Source organism: Erpetoichthys calabaricus, chromosome 12 (assembly GCF_900747795.2).
Source record: "Erpetoichthys calabaricus chromosome 12, fErpCal1.3, whole genome shotgun sequence".
NCBI classification, from domain to species: Eukaryota; Metazoa; Chordata; class Cladistia; order Polypteriformes; family Polypteridae; genus Erpetoichthys; species Erpetoichthys calabaricus.
This window is the reverse complement of record NC_041405.2, coordinates 129627318-129643312: the sequence shown is the minus strand read 5'-3', so window position 1 is coordinate 129643312 and position 15995 is coordinate 129627318. Positions and strand designations below refer to the sequence as shown.

The following is a 15995-nucleotide window of genomic DNA, read 5'->3' as shown; positions in this document are numbered from 1 at the left end:
ATGACAATATAAAAATAACCATATAAACATATGGTTTCTACTTCGCGGATTTTCTTATTTCGCGGGTGGCTCTGGAACGCAACCCCTGCGATGGAGGAGGGATTACTGTATATATATATATATATATATATATATATATATATATATATAATATAACATTCCCCTCTCTTGTAGTGCATTTTGCATATTTTGGGATCACCACTGGTTTGTAGACGCAAAAGGTAATACAGAATCCTTATAAATGAGAAGATTTATTAGGGAAAAAATGGAACATGCAAGAAAATCCCCAAAAACAGAGAGAAAGTAATTACATAAAAGTCAATTTTGAGGTAAACAAGTCCATTTCTGTAAAACATGAGAGAAAGCCAGAGACAGAAGCAAAATAAGTTAAAGAAACCAATTTATCTAACAAAAACAATCCTCACAGAAGTAAATTCTACACATACCAAATGCTCAAGTTCTGGCTGCTGTTTCAGGCTGGGAATAAAAAGCCAGAAGGAGGACCAAGCAGATGTGATGTCAGGTTGACCCCACCTTCTGGGATTCCATCTTTAACACAACCAATTAAAACCATGATTACCAACATAACAGATAATACTAAAATATGAAGAATGATATTCTGAAAACAACAATAAACCATAACATACACATCAAATCCAGACCCATTACATAACAAAGAGATGGGTGTTGCTCAGTGTTTGTTTAAATGCATTTTTTATCCTTCTTGTGAAGGTTTATGACCATTCAACATCCTGTCTGACTCCCTCAGTAACTCAGGTTGTTCTCTCATTTTCATAGATTGTGGTCATGTGGTCTAACATCCAAATGTTGTGAGTCTCTGTTATCAGCTCTTTGTGCAGAACACTCAAATCTGACTGTGCTGGACCTGACAGAGAATAATCTGACGGATGCAGGTGCAAGGCTGTTGTGTGAGGCACTGAGAAACCCCAACTGCAAGTTAGAGAAAGTGAGGTAAGTAAACTCAAAGCAGGTAGGCAAGATAGGGTGCTGCTAAAGGATTTATTATTGAATGCATTATTGGTGTTGAGTGTAACAACCTGCTGATTAAAATGTGTTTAAGTCGCTTCCTAGAATGTGCTAGAGCTAAAGATTTTAAAACCTGCTACAAACTGATTTTTCTTTTGTCATTGCAATTTAATTCAATTCAGTTTATTGAACTTCACAAGTTCTTAGGTAGAATGCAAGTACAGATTTATCAAATTACTAAATATAGAATTAAAGCACATAAAGACACAGATTCTCTAAAAACACACAGAAAACAAAGCGAAAACTACTTAAAATAAATGGAAACCAACAATATCCGTTCATTAATTAATCATTAAACTATGTTCCTCAGTTGAGAGGAAAACAGAAATTTCAGTCAGCAGCATCCCTGAATAAAATAAGCCTCCCATTGTTCCACAGTCAATCACAGGAGAGAAAGTCAAAGACAAAGTCAGACACAGTAACAGTCATGGAGATCTCAGCCAACTATCTGCCCACCCACTTCTCACAGTCCTCTAGTACAGTCTGTGCTGGCCCATCCAATATGATGAAAGACTCCTTCCGTCAGATGATACCAAGGCTCCCAGTATCTGAGATGACTTTTCTATACATAGCATAGCAGAACAGCTCTGCAGTAGACCAGTGACACCAAGTGCCATTTCAACATACCAAAAAGAGAAACAGAATAAAGCAGGGTTAGTGATTGCTTAAAATGTAGCTTTGTTAATATTTATATACAAATAACAAGCAAGTAGAACTACATTATGCACAGCTAATCAGCAGCTCTAGTCAGGGTATGCAAGACTAAAGTAGTAAATCTTCAACCTATGCTTAAAAACTGAGACTGATTGGGCATATCTCTCTATTATAAAAAGAAATCCTGTCCCCTGTCCTGATAGTCTACGATACATGATCTACTCGGAAGATAATTTAAAGACCCGCGAGACGAAAGAGAACTGCCACGGTGTGTCTCACGGGAACATAGAACGAGAGTCTTGCAAGACACACCCTACTTACAAGCAATATCAAAAAAAACAAATCAGTAGTGTAAAGGCAGTCATGCAGCACACACAGCTCCAGGGCTCTCAGTGCAAATAAAGTGTATAAGGTCAATACGGTAGAAATGAATAGGGTAGAAATGAAATGAATAGGGTAGAAATGAAACGTCGACGATTAAACGAAGAAGAAAGAAGCGCGGAGAAAAGAGACCCAATAGCGATGGAGAGAAAAAAATGCTAAAAAGAAAAACAATAATCTAGGTGCAAATTTAGAAAATAAGGAACGTGATGATCAGCCCGGAACAAGTGGAATGGAACAAAAATCACGTCCAATTGGGCGCAGAGAAAAGAGACTCAAATGCGTTGGACAGAAAAAAGGGCAAAAAAGAATAATCAAGGTGCAAATTCAGAAAATAAGAAAAATAATTATCAGCCTGGAACAAGTGGAACTGAAAAAAAGCACATCCAATCCGGCCCAGAATTAAAAGACAATGAGTAAAAGAAAGTAGAACTTCATAAAGATGTTTACAAACGTTGATACTAAACACATGCAGAGCAGGTTAGAGACTATGAAACCAGTGAAATTAGAATGGCTCAAAAAAAAAAAGAAATGGTGCTATACACACCAACCGAATGCGAGCAGCGTTATACATCCTGCAAGAAAGAATTCAACCACGCCTGTGGCCAGAAATAAAAGACAGGTATTGCTTTTACAACCTCACGTGAGACCAGGCAGTGAGCCATCATTTAAAACAAGTCAACAGACCTCTAAGCTAGCAGTTGTTGGATTGCCTTTGGCAGGCACGCACCATGTGTTCCCAGCTCTTAAAACTACGACATGCGACAGGCAGAAGAGGCAGCTAGCAAGCAGCAAAAAGACAGCAAATGATCCAAAGGCATATCCTTAGCGTACATTCAGCCGCAACACCCTTCACAACACGAGCAGTATTATACGTCTGGGAAGAAAGATGTAACCTCGCGCAGGGCAGGAAATAAAGAAACAAGTATTGTTTTTACAAAAGTTTTTAAAGTAAAAGTGAAAATAATGCATATGTAACAATTCACAAGAAAATAACAATCTCTTTAAATTGTAGATTGCCTGCCTAAGGTAAAGTCATCCCTGATGAATGGAGACGTGGGAATGAGGGGTTCTTTCATCGGATTCTGTTCTATGTATTGTACTGTATGGCTCAGAATTAAAAGACAATGAGTAAAATGACAAAGTAGAACTTCATAAAGACGTTTACAAACGTTGGTGCTAAACACATGCAGAGCAGGTTAGAGACTATGAAACCACTGAAATTAGAAAGGCTCAAAAAAAAAATGGCACTATACACATGTGGAGAAAGTTAAAGGATATGAAAGTAGGAAAATTAGAAAATATAAAAAAAGAAAGTAAAGATCGCAGTAGCGCAAACAAACAAACTGCCTCATTTAACTATGCACCAGTCTAACTTTGGTTTTGTACAGTAATTACTACACTATTGCACCTTATCACTTAATTCTACTTTATTCACATAATTTTACTTATTTATTATGTTCTACTATACTGTTATCTTTCAATCTATGACTTTTTGTTAATTTAACTGATATTCTCCTAACATTGCACAGTTTTTGATAAGCAGATCAGGATGCATTTCACTGCATGTTGTCCTGTGTAACTATGCATGTGACAAATAAAGAATCTTGAGAATTTCAAAAACGGAGTTTACTGCACATGCATTTATTGGTTACTTTGTTCATGTATATATTTATCTGTCTGCTTATTTAAAAAGCTACATTTACCCCAGGAGTCAAAAACGTTCTGTCTAGCCCTTGTACAAAAACCTAGAGAAAAACTGGGGTATCACCTTGGTAACCCCCATGTACTTTTGGAACTGTGAGAGGAAAATAGCACGACTTTACAGACAGGAGTCCAATGCAGAACTCTACTTACTTTTTTACTTTGTAAAAAAAAAAATTATTAAATGCTGATGATGTAGATCGTTTTGTCTGTGCTGAAATTCCAAACAGAGAAACCTATCCTGACCTCATTAAAAAGATTCAGCATATTGGAACTCACAAGATTACAAATATTGTTTATACAGAAGTTCTGAAATAAAAGTGAAACTAATGAAATAGCAACAATTGAAAGAAAAATCTTAAAAGTGTGTATCCGGAAAACCAAACACGGGGGTTGGCGAGCAAAGCAAGCGGGGGGCGAAGCCCCCTAGTCTTACATAAACAGATCATTTCACAACTTTAGAGCCCTGCAATTAAAAGTAGGAGTGGAAGCGAGAACTCGAGCAATAAAGTACCCAAAAGTGTACTTGCATACTCCCCAACCTGACCTGACCCTGACCTGACCTCATACTGTGGGCAAATACTCAACAGTGAAATATGGACATATATTACAATATTTCTGCATTGAAATTCAAATCCTTTCAATTTGCGCCAATTGAGCACACAATTGAATACAGCATGTTGCATACACCATGCTCTGTCGTATCACAATACATTTTCAATTAACAAATCGGTGATTTGTAAGAAACAGTGGCAGAATCTCTGAAACAACACATTACAACAACACACAGTGGGCCTGCAAGTTGTCACTGGCTGCCACAATATTAGATCAGAAACATAAGTATCTTAAGTTTCTTGAGTATTGACTGGGTGTAATAGACAAATTGAAGAAGCTTCGCAGCACAGTTCCACACTGATTCCATGATAAAAATACTTTTATCAATTTGGATCCAGATACGCTGAAATGAATCATTAGTATTAGCCGCAGTTTTAAACACTCTTCTTGGAAAGGATTAGGGCAAAATAGATGATTTACAATAAAGTGGGTTAAAAAAACTGCTTCAATAATCCATGCTTTACACCTTGGCAAGACCTTCTGCTGTGACTGAAGGTGAATCAAGATTGCTACAAAATGTTGAGTGTCCTTGCAAAACATACTCTTTGTGTGCTTGCAACCTGTTCCGGCTGAGCAAATTTTCTCAGCCACTGGATTAATTGTCAATCAAATTCATGTTTGCTGGTCACTGGAGTTTGTGGATAGATTGATCTTTTTGTATAATAACATGTAGCATAAAAACAATTACCCTTTTCTTTTCAAATTTTGAGTTAGCTTACCCGATTGAATGTTTAGTGGCCCAACAGTTCAAAGCTAGTTTTACATTTTACTCAAAGCCTAATGTGCACATTGAGGTTCACACTTTCAGTAAATAAACAAAGGAATAAATTAAAATTCAATAAATAATATTTAGAATATGCTTTGTCTGAGCTTTCTAACCATTTTATCAAACCCCCAACTTTTTTTTCTCTCACTATGATCCCACCAACATCGGCCAAACTCCAATCACATTTACTCATTTTAGAAAAAATCAATAGAATGCACATACCTAACTAACAGCTCGACCTTCCACTGTATTTTATTAACCCTTGGAATCTTATGTAGGCTGGCATCTTGAGATCTCATTGTGTTCTCTGGTTTGTAAATAGTGATAAGTTCAGGGAAGTAAGCAGGGCCTGGGCTGTTTAAGACTTTATATGTAAGAAGGAGGATTTTGAAATCAGCCTTAAGCTTAATCTGGGAGCCATTATTTGAACTTGAGAATGTGGAAGCACTTTCTGGATCTTTTCATAATTCTTGCTGCAGCATGTTGAATTAACTGAAAGCTGCACAAAGAACAATGGACACGTTTGAGGTTTTTATATCCACAGTTAAGAGAATATATTCTTTATTCTTACGGCTAACCATGAGTTGGTTATTCCTTTACAGTATAGCCAATCATTTCCTGATTTAGTTAAATCATACAACTGTGAAAACATAGTACTTTACTTCCACTTACATTGTAGATCACTTTTTAGAGTAACTGCTGCCTTTCACTTCTTTTGCTATTAGACAATACAGATAATTTAGTTGCACCACATCTTTGGGCTTCAAAGAAAAATCTGGTGAATTATCAGTTAACTTCTTATAAAATATAAGATGCCATAGAATCAATGTAATGTAGAAATGATTCAGAAGGATACACAGCCGAACTTCATAAAATATTTTCATCTCAACTAAAGCCACCATTACAGTCAATGTTTTTGAAGCATTTTTCACCGCACAGTGAAAAAAATTATGAGATTGTCATTATCTCGTATGTACATATCCATCCATCCATCCATCCTCTTCCGCTTATCCAAGATCGGGTCGCGGGGGCAGCAGCTTGAGCAGAGATACCCAGACTTCCCTCTCCCTGGCCACTTCTTCTAGCTCTTCCGGGAGAATCCCAAGGCGTTCCCAGGCCAGCCGAGAGACATAGTCCCTCCAGCTCCAGCGTGTCCTGGGTCTTCCTCTGGGCCTCCTACCGGTTAGCCGTGCCCGGAACACCTCACCAGGGAGGCGTCCAGGAGGCATCCTGATCAGATGTCCGAGCCACCTCATCTGACTCCTCTCGATGCGGAGGAGCAGCAGCTCTACTCTGAGCCCCTCCCGGATGACTGAGCTTCTCACCCTGTCTTTAAGGAAGAGCCCAGACACCCTGCGGAGGAAACTCATTTCAGCCGCTTGTATTTGCGATCTCGTTCTTTCGGTCACTACCCATAGCTCATGACCATAGGTGAGGGTAGGAACATAGATCAACTGGTAAATTCAGAGCTTCGCCTTGTGGCTCAGCTCCTTTTTCACCACAACAGACCGATGCAGAGCCCGCATCACTGCGGATGCCACACTGATCCGCCTGTCGATCTCACACTCCATTCTTCCCTCACTCGTGAACAAGATCCCGAGATACTTGAACTCCTCCACTTGAGGCAGAATCTTGCTCCCAACCCTGAGAGGGCGTTCCACCCTTTTTTGGCTGACGACCATGGTCTCAGATTTGGAGGTGCTGATTCCCACCCCAGCCTCTTCACACTCCGCTGCGAACCGGTCCAGAGAGAGCTGAAGATCACGGTCTGATGAAGCAAACAGGACAACATCATCTGCAAAAAGCAGTGACCCAATCCTGAGTCCACCAAACCGGACCCCCTCAACGCCCTGGCTGCGCCTAGAAGTTCTGTCCATAAAAGTTATGAACAGAATCGTTGACAAAGGGCAGCCCTGGCGGAGTCCAACTCTCACTGGAAATGGGTTCAACTTCCTGCTGGCAATGCGGACCAAGCTCTGACACCGATCGTACAGGGACCGAACAGCCCTTATCAGGGGGTCCGGTACCCCATACTCTCAGAGTACCCCCCACAGGATTCCCCAAAGGACACGGTTGAACGCCTTTTCCAAGTCCACAAAACACATGTAGACTGTTTGGACAAACTCCCATGCACCCTCCCGGACCCTGCTAAGGGTGTAGAGCTGGTCCACTGTTCCACGACCAGGACGAAAACCACACTGTTCCTCCTGAATCCGAGGTTTGACTATCTGACAGACCCTCCTCTCCAGAACCCTTGAATAGACTTTTCCAGGGAGGCTGAGGAGTGTGATCCCTCTGTAGTTGGAACACACCCTCCGGTCCCCCTTCTTAAAGAGGGGGACCACCACCCTGGTCTGCCAATCCAGAGGCACTGTCCCTGATGTCCATGCAATGTTGCAGAGGCGTGTCAACCAAGACAGTCCTACAACATCCAGAGCTTTGAGGAACTCGGGCGTATCTCATCCACCCCCGGGGCCCTGCCACCAAGGAGTTTTTTGACCACCTCGGTGACCTCAGTCCCAGAGATGGGTGAGCCCACCTCTGAGTCCCCAGGCTCTGCTTCCTCATTGGAAGGCATGTTAATGGGATTGAGGAGGTCTTCGAAGTACTGCCCCCACCGACCCACAACGTCCCGAGTCGAGGTCAGCAGCGCACCATCCCCACCATATACAGTGTTGACACTGCACTGCTTCCCCCTCCTGAGACGCCGGATGGTGGACCAGAATCTCCTCGAAGCCGTCTGAAAGTCGTTCTCCATGGCCTCCCCAAACTCCTCCCACGCCCGAGTTTTTGCCTCAGCAACCACCAAAGCTGCATTCCGCTTGGCCTGCCAGTACCTATCAGCTGCCTCCAGAGTCCCATAGGACAAAAAAGGTCCCCCACCGCTGGTGTCCAACAACAGGTTCAGGGATTACCGACCTCCTTACGGTATGCCTTACAGAATACCTTACATACATACATACGTGAAAATATCTTGTACGTACGTGAAAGCATCTACAAGATGTTTTCACATATGTACAAGATTCTTTTACATACTGTACGTACGAGATGTTTTAACATTTGTATGAGATACTTTTATGTAGGCTACCTAATTATGCCATTACCAAGGCTACGGAGCTTCAGTTTGACGTCACTTCAATCTCTTGTACCACTATAATATAAAAAGCAGACAGTTGGGATTTTATTTATCAAAGGAGTGTGGGATGGTTGGAGATGGGTCTAACTGCAGCCTGCAATATCTATGACGTATGTCAGGTAATGCCCACAATGTCAGTCAAAATGCCCATCACATGCCCCGTTACACTATGGTTGTGGGAGGGTTATCTGACTCAAGGGGTTTAGGTACGTGCTTTATGTTTACAGGTATCCGTCTGCACACTCGTACGGTGCCCCTGAGGAGATATGGTGTATTTTTTTTTTCCGGAGAAGAAATTTGGTGCATACAACTTACTATCTCGTACCCACCATTTATATAATAATAATAATAATAATTTTTTGCATTTATATAGCGCTTTTCTCACTACTCAAAGCGCTCAGCAATTGCAGGTTAAGGGCCTTGCTTAAGGGCCCAACAGAGCAGAGTCCCTAATGGCATTGACGGGATTCGAACCGGCAACCTTCCGATTGCCAGTGCAGATCTCTAGCCTCAGAGCCACCACTCCGCCTTATCTCGTACGCACCACTTAACATAGACTGAGCACCAGGTACTTTAAGGTCACACCAGCTAATACTGCGTGTGCACCGCATACATTCAGATGAGCACCAAATACCATCACATGCTACTGCATATCATTTTCTGGAAAGGGGACATATCACTAAATAGTTTGATGTTTTCATCACACAGTTAGATTCCACAGAAATGGATATTGGCAAGTTTATAAAAGCAGGTTATACATTCAAGCCCAGGTCGTTGGATCTGTGACACCTGGGAGTACTTCCGATGTCCCATAAGCATGAAAGCACTTCCTGGTGAGGTGGAAACCCTATGAAGTAGGGGTCCCCAGTCCCTGCAGCACTCCCTGGTGGCACTCACAGAAGCCAACAGGGCTGAGTCAGCAAAATACAAGTTCCATGATGCCCTCTAAGAATCCAGTGCACCGCTGCAACCCAGGGGGGCTGCCGCGTAGGGATCCGGGGAGATAATGCCCTGTGCACACTGAATTAAATGCATATTTGCCTGACTGTATACAAGAAATTCAGGTTTGGACATAAATGCAAATAGACATGAATTTGTTGTATTCTAATCTCATTAATAACACATAATATAAATTCTGATCTAGTTACCCTTGGATTTTATTCTGAATAAGACTGCCTTCTTTCACCTGTTCTTTATAATTTAGCACTTAAGAACGTGATATAGGCTATCACATATTATCAGGCATCTAGGGGGTCCTAAACCCTCTGCACAAGTTATATCCATTTTTATATGCTAAATTATTTCACCATAAAGTATGTAGCCTGACCCCAGGCTGTGAGGAAAAAGAATACATTTATAGCATTATGTTAGTGTTTGTGGTGTTCATAATTTTAATTCCTTTCCTGTTTGCAGGTTTAAAACCATTGGGATTAGCAAACCTCAGAAGAACGATCTGAAATCCTTAAATGAAGAGCTGAGTTCATCTGGACGGCACATAGAGATCATTACATGAGATGATCAGCCTAAGTCTATCAGGTCTATGTATCCTGATGGTTCTATTTTGTCACAAAATGCAAAACAAAAATATTTTATCTTGAATAAGCAATTTAACAGTATTGTTATAACTTCTTCTTCTTCTTCTTCTTTCCGCTGCTCCTGTAAAGGGTTTCACAGCGGATCATCTTCCTCCATATCTTTCTGTCCTCTGCATCCTGCTCTGTTACACCCATCACCTGCATGTCCTCTCTCACCACATCCATAAACCTTCGCTTAGGCCTTCCTCTTTTCCTGTTCCCTGGCAGCTCTATCCTTAGCATCCTTCTCCCAATATACCCAGCATCTCTACTCTGCACATGTCCAAACCAACGCAATCTCACCTCTCTGACTTTGTCTCCCAACCGTCCAACTTGATCTGACCCTCTAATGTACTCATTTTTAATCCTATCCATCCTTGTCACACCCAGTGCAAATCTTATCTTTAACTCTGCTACCTCCAGCTCTGTCTCCTGCTTTCTGGTCAGTGCCACCATCTCTAACCCATATAACATAGCTGGTCTCACTACTGTCCTGTAGACCTTCCCTTTCACTCTTGCTGATATCCGTCTGTCACAAATTACTCCTGACACTCTTCTCCACCCATTCCACCCTGCATGCACTCTCTTTTTCACCTCTCTTCCACAATCCCCATTACTCTGTACTGTTGAACCCAAGTATTTAAACTCATCCACCTTCGCCAACTCTTCTCCCTGCATCCTCACCATTCCACTGACCTCCCTCTCATTTGCACACATGTATTCTGTCTTGTTCCTACTGACCTTCATTCCTGTCTTCTCTAGAGCATATCTCCACCTCTCCAGGGTCTCCTCAACCTGCTCCCTACTATCGCTACAGATCACAATGTCATCAGCAAACATCATAGTCCATGGGGACTCCTGTCTAATCTTGTCTGTCAACCTGTCCATCACCACTGCAAATAAGAAAGGGCTCAGAGCCAATCCCTGATGTAATCCCACCTCCATCTTGAATGCATTCATCACTCCTACCGCAGACCTCACCACTGTCACACTTCTCTTGTACATATCCTGTGCAACTCTTAAGTACTTCTCTGCCACTCTCGACTTCCTCATACAATACCACAACTCCTCTCGAGGCACCCTGTCATATGCTTTCTCCAGGTCCACAAAGACGCAATGCAACTCCTTCTGGCCTTCTCTAAACTTCTCCATCAACATCCTCAGAGCAAACATTGCATCTGTGGTGCTCTTTCTTGGCTTGAAATCATACTGCTGCTCACTAATCATCACCTCACTTCTTAACCTAGCTTCCACTACTCTTTCCCATAACTTCATGCTGTGGCTCATCAATTTTATCCCCCTGTATTACTGCAGTCCTGCATACACCCCTTATTCTTAAATATCAGCACCAGTACACTTCTTCTCCACTCCTCAGGCATCCTCTCACATTCCAAGATTCCATTAAACAATCTGGTTAAAAACTCCACTGCCATCTCTCCTAAACACCTCCATGCTTCCATAGGTATGTCATCTGGACCAATGGCCTTTCCATTTTTCATCCTCTTCATAGCTGTCCATACTTCCTCCTTGCTAATCCATTGCACTTCCTGATTTACTATCTCCACATCAACCAATCTTTTCTCTCTCTCGTTCTCTTCATTCATCAGCCTCTCAAAGTACTCTTTCCATCTGCTCAACACACTCTCCTCACTTGTGAGTATGTTTCCTTCTTAATTATTTATCACCCTAACCTGCTGCACATCTTTCCCAGCTCAGTCCCTCTATCTAGCCAATCTGTACAGGGCCTTTTCTCCCTCCTTAGTGTCCAGCCTCTCATACAACTTATCATACACCTTTTCTTTAGCCTTCGCCACCTCTCTTCACCTTGCGCCTTATCTCCTTGTACTCTTTACTTTCTGCTTCTCTCTGACTATCCCTCTTCTTCTTTGCCATCCTCTTCCTCTGTATACTCTCCTGTAGTTCCTTATTCCACCACCATTTTTCCTTTTCCTCCTTCTTCTTTCCAGATGTCACGCCAAGCACCCTTCTTGCTGTCACCCTTAATACATCTGCTGTAGTTTCCCAACTGTCTGGTAACTCTTCACTGCCACCCAGTGCCTGTCTCACCTCCTCCCTAAACTCAACCTTACAGTCTTCCTTTTTCAACTTCCACCATTTGATCCTTGGCTCTGCCCTCACTCTCTTCCTCTTCTTGATCTCCAACGTCATCCTACAGACCACCATCCTATGCTGCTTAACTACACTTTCCCCTGCCACCACTTTGCAGTCTTCAATCTCCTTCAGATCAACTCTTCTGTGTAGGATGTAATCTACCTGTGTGCATCTTCCTCCATTCTTGTACGTAACCCTATGTTCCTCCCTCTTCTTAAAATACGTGTTCACCACAGCCATGTCCATTCTTTTGGCAAAATCCACTATCCTCTGACCTTCTTCATTCCTCTCCTTGACACCATACCTACCCATCACCTCCTCATCTCCACTGTTCCCTTCACAAACATGCCCTTTGAAATCCACTCCAATCACCACTTTCTGTCCCTTGGGTACACTGTTCATCACTTCATCCAACTCACTCCAAAAATCTTCTTTCTCACCCATTTCACACCCAACTTGCGGTGCATATGCACTAACAACATTCATCATCACACCTCCAATTTCCAGCTTCATAATTATTACTCTGCCTGACATTCTTTTCACCTCCAAAACAGTCTTGATGTACTGTTCCTTTAGAATAACTCCTACTTCATTTCTCCTCCCATCCACACCATGATAGAACAATTTGAACCCACCTCCAATCCACCTGGCCTTACTGTCCTTCCATTTAGTCTCTTGCATGCACAATATATCAACCTTCCTTCTCTCCATCATATCTGCTAACTCTCTCCCCTTACATGTCATACTGCCAACATTCAAAGTTCCTACCCTCAGTTCCACTCTCTCTTTACTTTCCTCCTCTCCTCCTGCCTCCTTAACACGTCTCCCCCCCTCTTCTTCTTCTCCTTCTTCTTCTTCAGCCAACAGTAGCCCAATTTCTGCCAGTACTCTGTTGGCTAACAGTACTGGTGGCGGTCGTTGTTAACCCGAGGCTCGACCGATCCGGTATGGAAATTTGTATTGTTGTCCGCATATTAATTTGGCAAAATTTTACACCGGATGCCCTTCCTGACGTAACCCTCCCCATTTATCCGGGCTTGGGACCGGCACGAAGAAACACACTGGTTTATGCATCCCCTGTGGCTGGGTTACAGTATTGTTATAACACTGAACATTTTTTAAATAAATGAGAGAAAAAGGAAAGACCACAATATTAGAACATTATAACAATCTAAACAAGAACAGGCCATTCAGCCCAAGAAAGCTCACCAGTCATAGCCACTTAATCTTCTAAAATTACAACTACTTGGTAACTTATTCCATCTGTCTATTGCTCTGTATGTGAAGAAAAATTTTTACCTTTAACAAGTTTCAAACTGTTCCCCTGTATTGTTGATGAACTCATTTTAAAATAGTGTCAGTCCACTGTACTAATTCCCTTCATAATTTTAAACACTTCAGTCATGTTTCTGCTCTTAATCTCCTTTTGCTTAAACTGAAAATGCTCTGCTCTTTTAATTCTTCCACATAATTCATCCCCTGTTGCCCTGAAATGAGCCTAGTTGCTCTTCTCTGTACCTTTCTAGTGCTATTATGTCCTTTTTGTAGCCTGGAGACCAAAACTGCACACAGGACTCCAGATAATGCATCTCCAGTATGTTATAAAGCTTGAGCAGAATCTCCTTGGACTTGTACTCCACACATTGTTCTATTTTCTTTTAGCTTTGTGAACACTGTTTGGCAGCTGACAGTGTCAAGTCCACTACTGTATGTGTTTGTGACAGTGCGGGTCCGCTCCTTGCTCCCTCTTTCAATTTGGAAGCATTTTAAACCTGACACTGTCAATACCATAACCAAGATGAGCTTGGCAGATAAGGACAAAACACACATGAAGCAAGGGGATGGTGAGAAGCACTTTTATTAAAAATCTCAAAATCAAACTGTTCCAAAAAGTGCAGTGCTCAAACTGTTGTTACATAAATTAAATAATCCATAAAAGTAGTGAAAGTGGAGGTTAAAACAATCTCAGTGAATATCCATTAAAATCAGAGGTTAAAATACAAGCAGGAAACTTTATTTTTAAAAGCAGTAGCCTCAATGTCCCTTTAAAAACTGACTCCTCCTAGTCTTATCCCTTCCCACATCTTGCAGACGGAGAAGTCTACCAGCAGACTCAGACAACCTTATGCCCTGACTTGTGTCCCCGTCACCACTTCCTAGGGGAGCCACGAGCCCTGCTCCGCTCATACCGCTGCCCATTCGTCGGCACTTCCCGGCATAGCTCCCTGTCCTCCCACCGCTGCCAGTCTGTCGGCTCTTCCCAGCGAAAGCACATTCCTGAGCACAACGGTCACTCCTGCTACTTGGTCACTCAGCAGGAGTCACCATTCAGCCCCCTCCTGAGTGCTGGCCACATGCGCTTCTTCCTGGAGCTCCATACCCGTCCGTCTGCCTCCTTTCCGCGCAATGGAGCTCTCTCTCAAACTCCTTCCTCTCTTGTTCTCACTTTAGCTTCCATCCTTTGTTCTTCTTTTCGTCTCTTTTTTAATTTTCCACCCCTCACACTCACACCTTCCTTTGTTAACAGGGATATGGCACAGCTGCGACAATCAGAAGCTCCTGGTGCACATTAGGGTCATGGGCGACCCTGCACCTGTGCACTAAGTGCAGGGCCACCCACTCCTGAATCACACACAGGAACCGCACGCTACCACGAAACACCGCACCAGCACAAAGACGCAAGTGCTACGATTGTTTGCTTTAAATGCTGCCATGTGTAATATCTTCATAGGCATGCTTGGTCTTACATTAATGCTAATGTTATGGTGAATCATTCAGGGTTATTTTCAGAAAGGTATATTTATGCATATTAAATAATGAAGCAGACGCCAGGTATGCTTTCCAAAAGGTAATGCCATGGTTGTTATGGCATACAAAGTGTCAGCCTGTTTTCTGTGTTTCTTGGAATGAAACTGGTGTTAAATTTTGTGATGATCTTGTGCTCGCACATTTGAATGAGCTATGATCTCTGACGGACTTTAGGTTCTCAGTGTATGAAAAGCATAAGTTTGGGTGTACAAAATAAACATAAGTGTTTCTGTCTTTCTGCATGCATATCCATGACTTTCTAGCATTTTTTTATTTTTCTGTTTTTATAGCTTTATTCTTTTACTGTATATAATTTTTGAGTTTGCTATTGATAAATTGTCAATTATTGAACTGATTATTTGCCTGCTATCAATGTAGTTAATGCTGAAAAGGTATAATCCCTCTTACTATGTACATATTCTGAAACCTAGCCATAGTTCGCAGTATGAATATTCATATACAGTGCTCTCAATAATGTTTGGGACAAATACTCATTCTTCCTTGATTTACCCCACTCTGCTCAACAGTTTTAAATGACAAATGAAACAATTCAGACATGATTAAAGTGCACATCGCAGACTTTCATTTAAGGGTATTTGCATGCATTTCAGTCACACCATGTAGAAATGACTAGGGACAACTGGTGTCATGGATGTTTGTGATTCCTCAGGTGTGTTTCATGGCTTCATAAGATACCTCGGCTTGCTTTGACCCTTTGGAGACTCCTGTTGCCATTGTTCACATGAGAAGAATAGCTGTCAAAGTCAAAGAAGCCATAATGAGGCTGAAAAGCAAGAATAAAACCATTAGAGGCCTTAGTAAAACCTCAGGATGACCAAAATCAACTGTCCGAAATATCATTAAGAAGAACAAACACACTGATGAGCTCAGTAATTGCAGAGGGACTTGTAGGCCAAAGAAGACCTCCACTGCTGATGACGGAAGGATCCGCACTATGGTAAAGAAAAAGCGCCAAATGCCTGTCTGACAGATCAGAAACAGTCTTGAGGAGGCATATGTGGATGTGTCAAAGATGACTATCTGCAGAAGACTTCATGAACAGAAACACAGAAGCCACACGGCAAGATGCAAACCACTAGTTAGCCACAAAAACAGGATGGCCAGATTACAGTTTGTGGAAAAAGTACTTCAGTCCCTGCAGAATTCTGGGAAAAGGTCTTGTGGAGAGACGAGACAA

General features: G+C 42.0%; 1 long non-coding RNA gene across 1 annotated transcript; it reads left to right on the top strand.

Annotated features, from left to right (window-relative positions):
* The first annotated feature begins 802 nt into the window (after nt 1-802).
* Nucleotides 803-15185, top strand: LOC127529885 (uncharacterized). Its single transcript, XR_007936492.1, has 3 exons — nt 803-972; nt 9717-9866; nt 13084-15185. It is a non-coding gene; the product is annotated as an uncharacterized LOC127529885 (long non-coding RNA).
* The last annotated feature ends 810 nt before the right edge of the window (nt 15186-15995 follow it).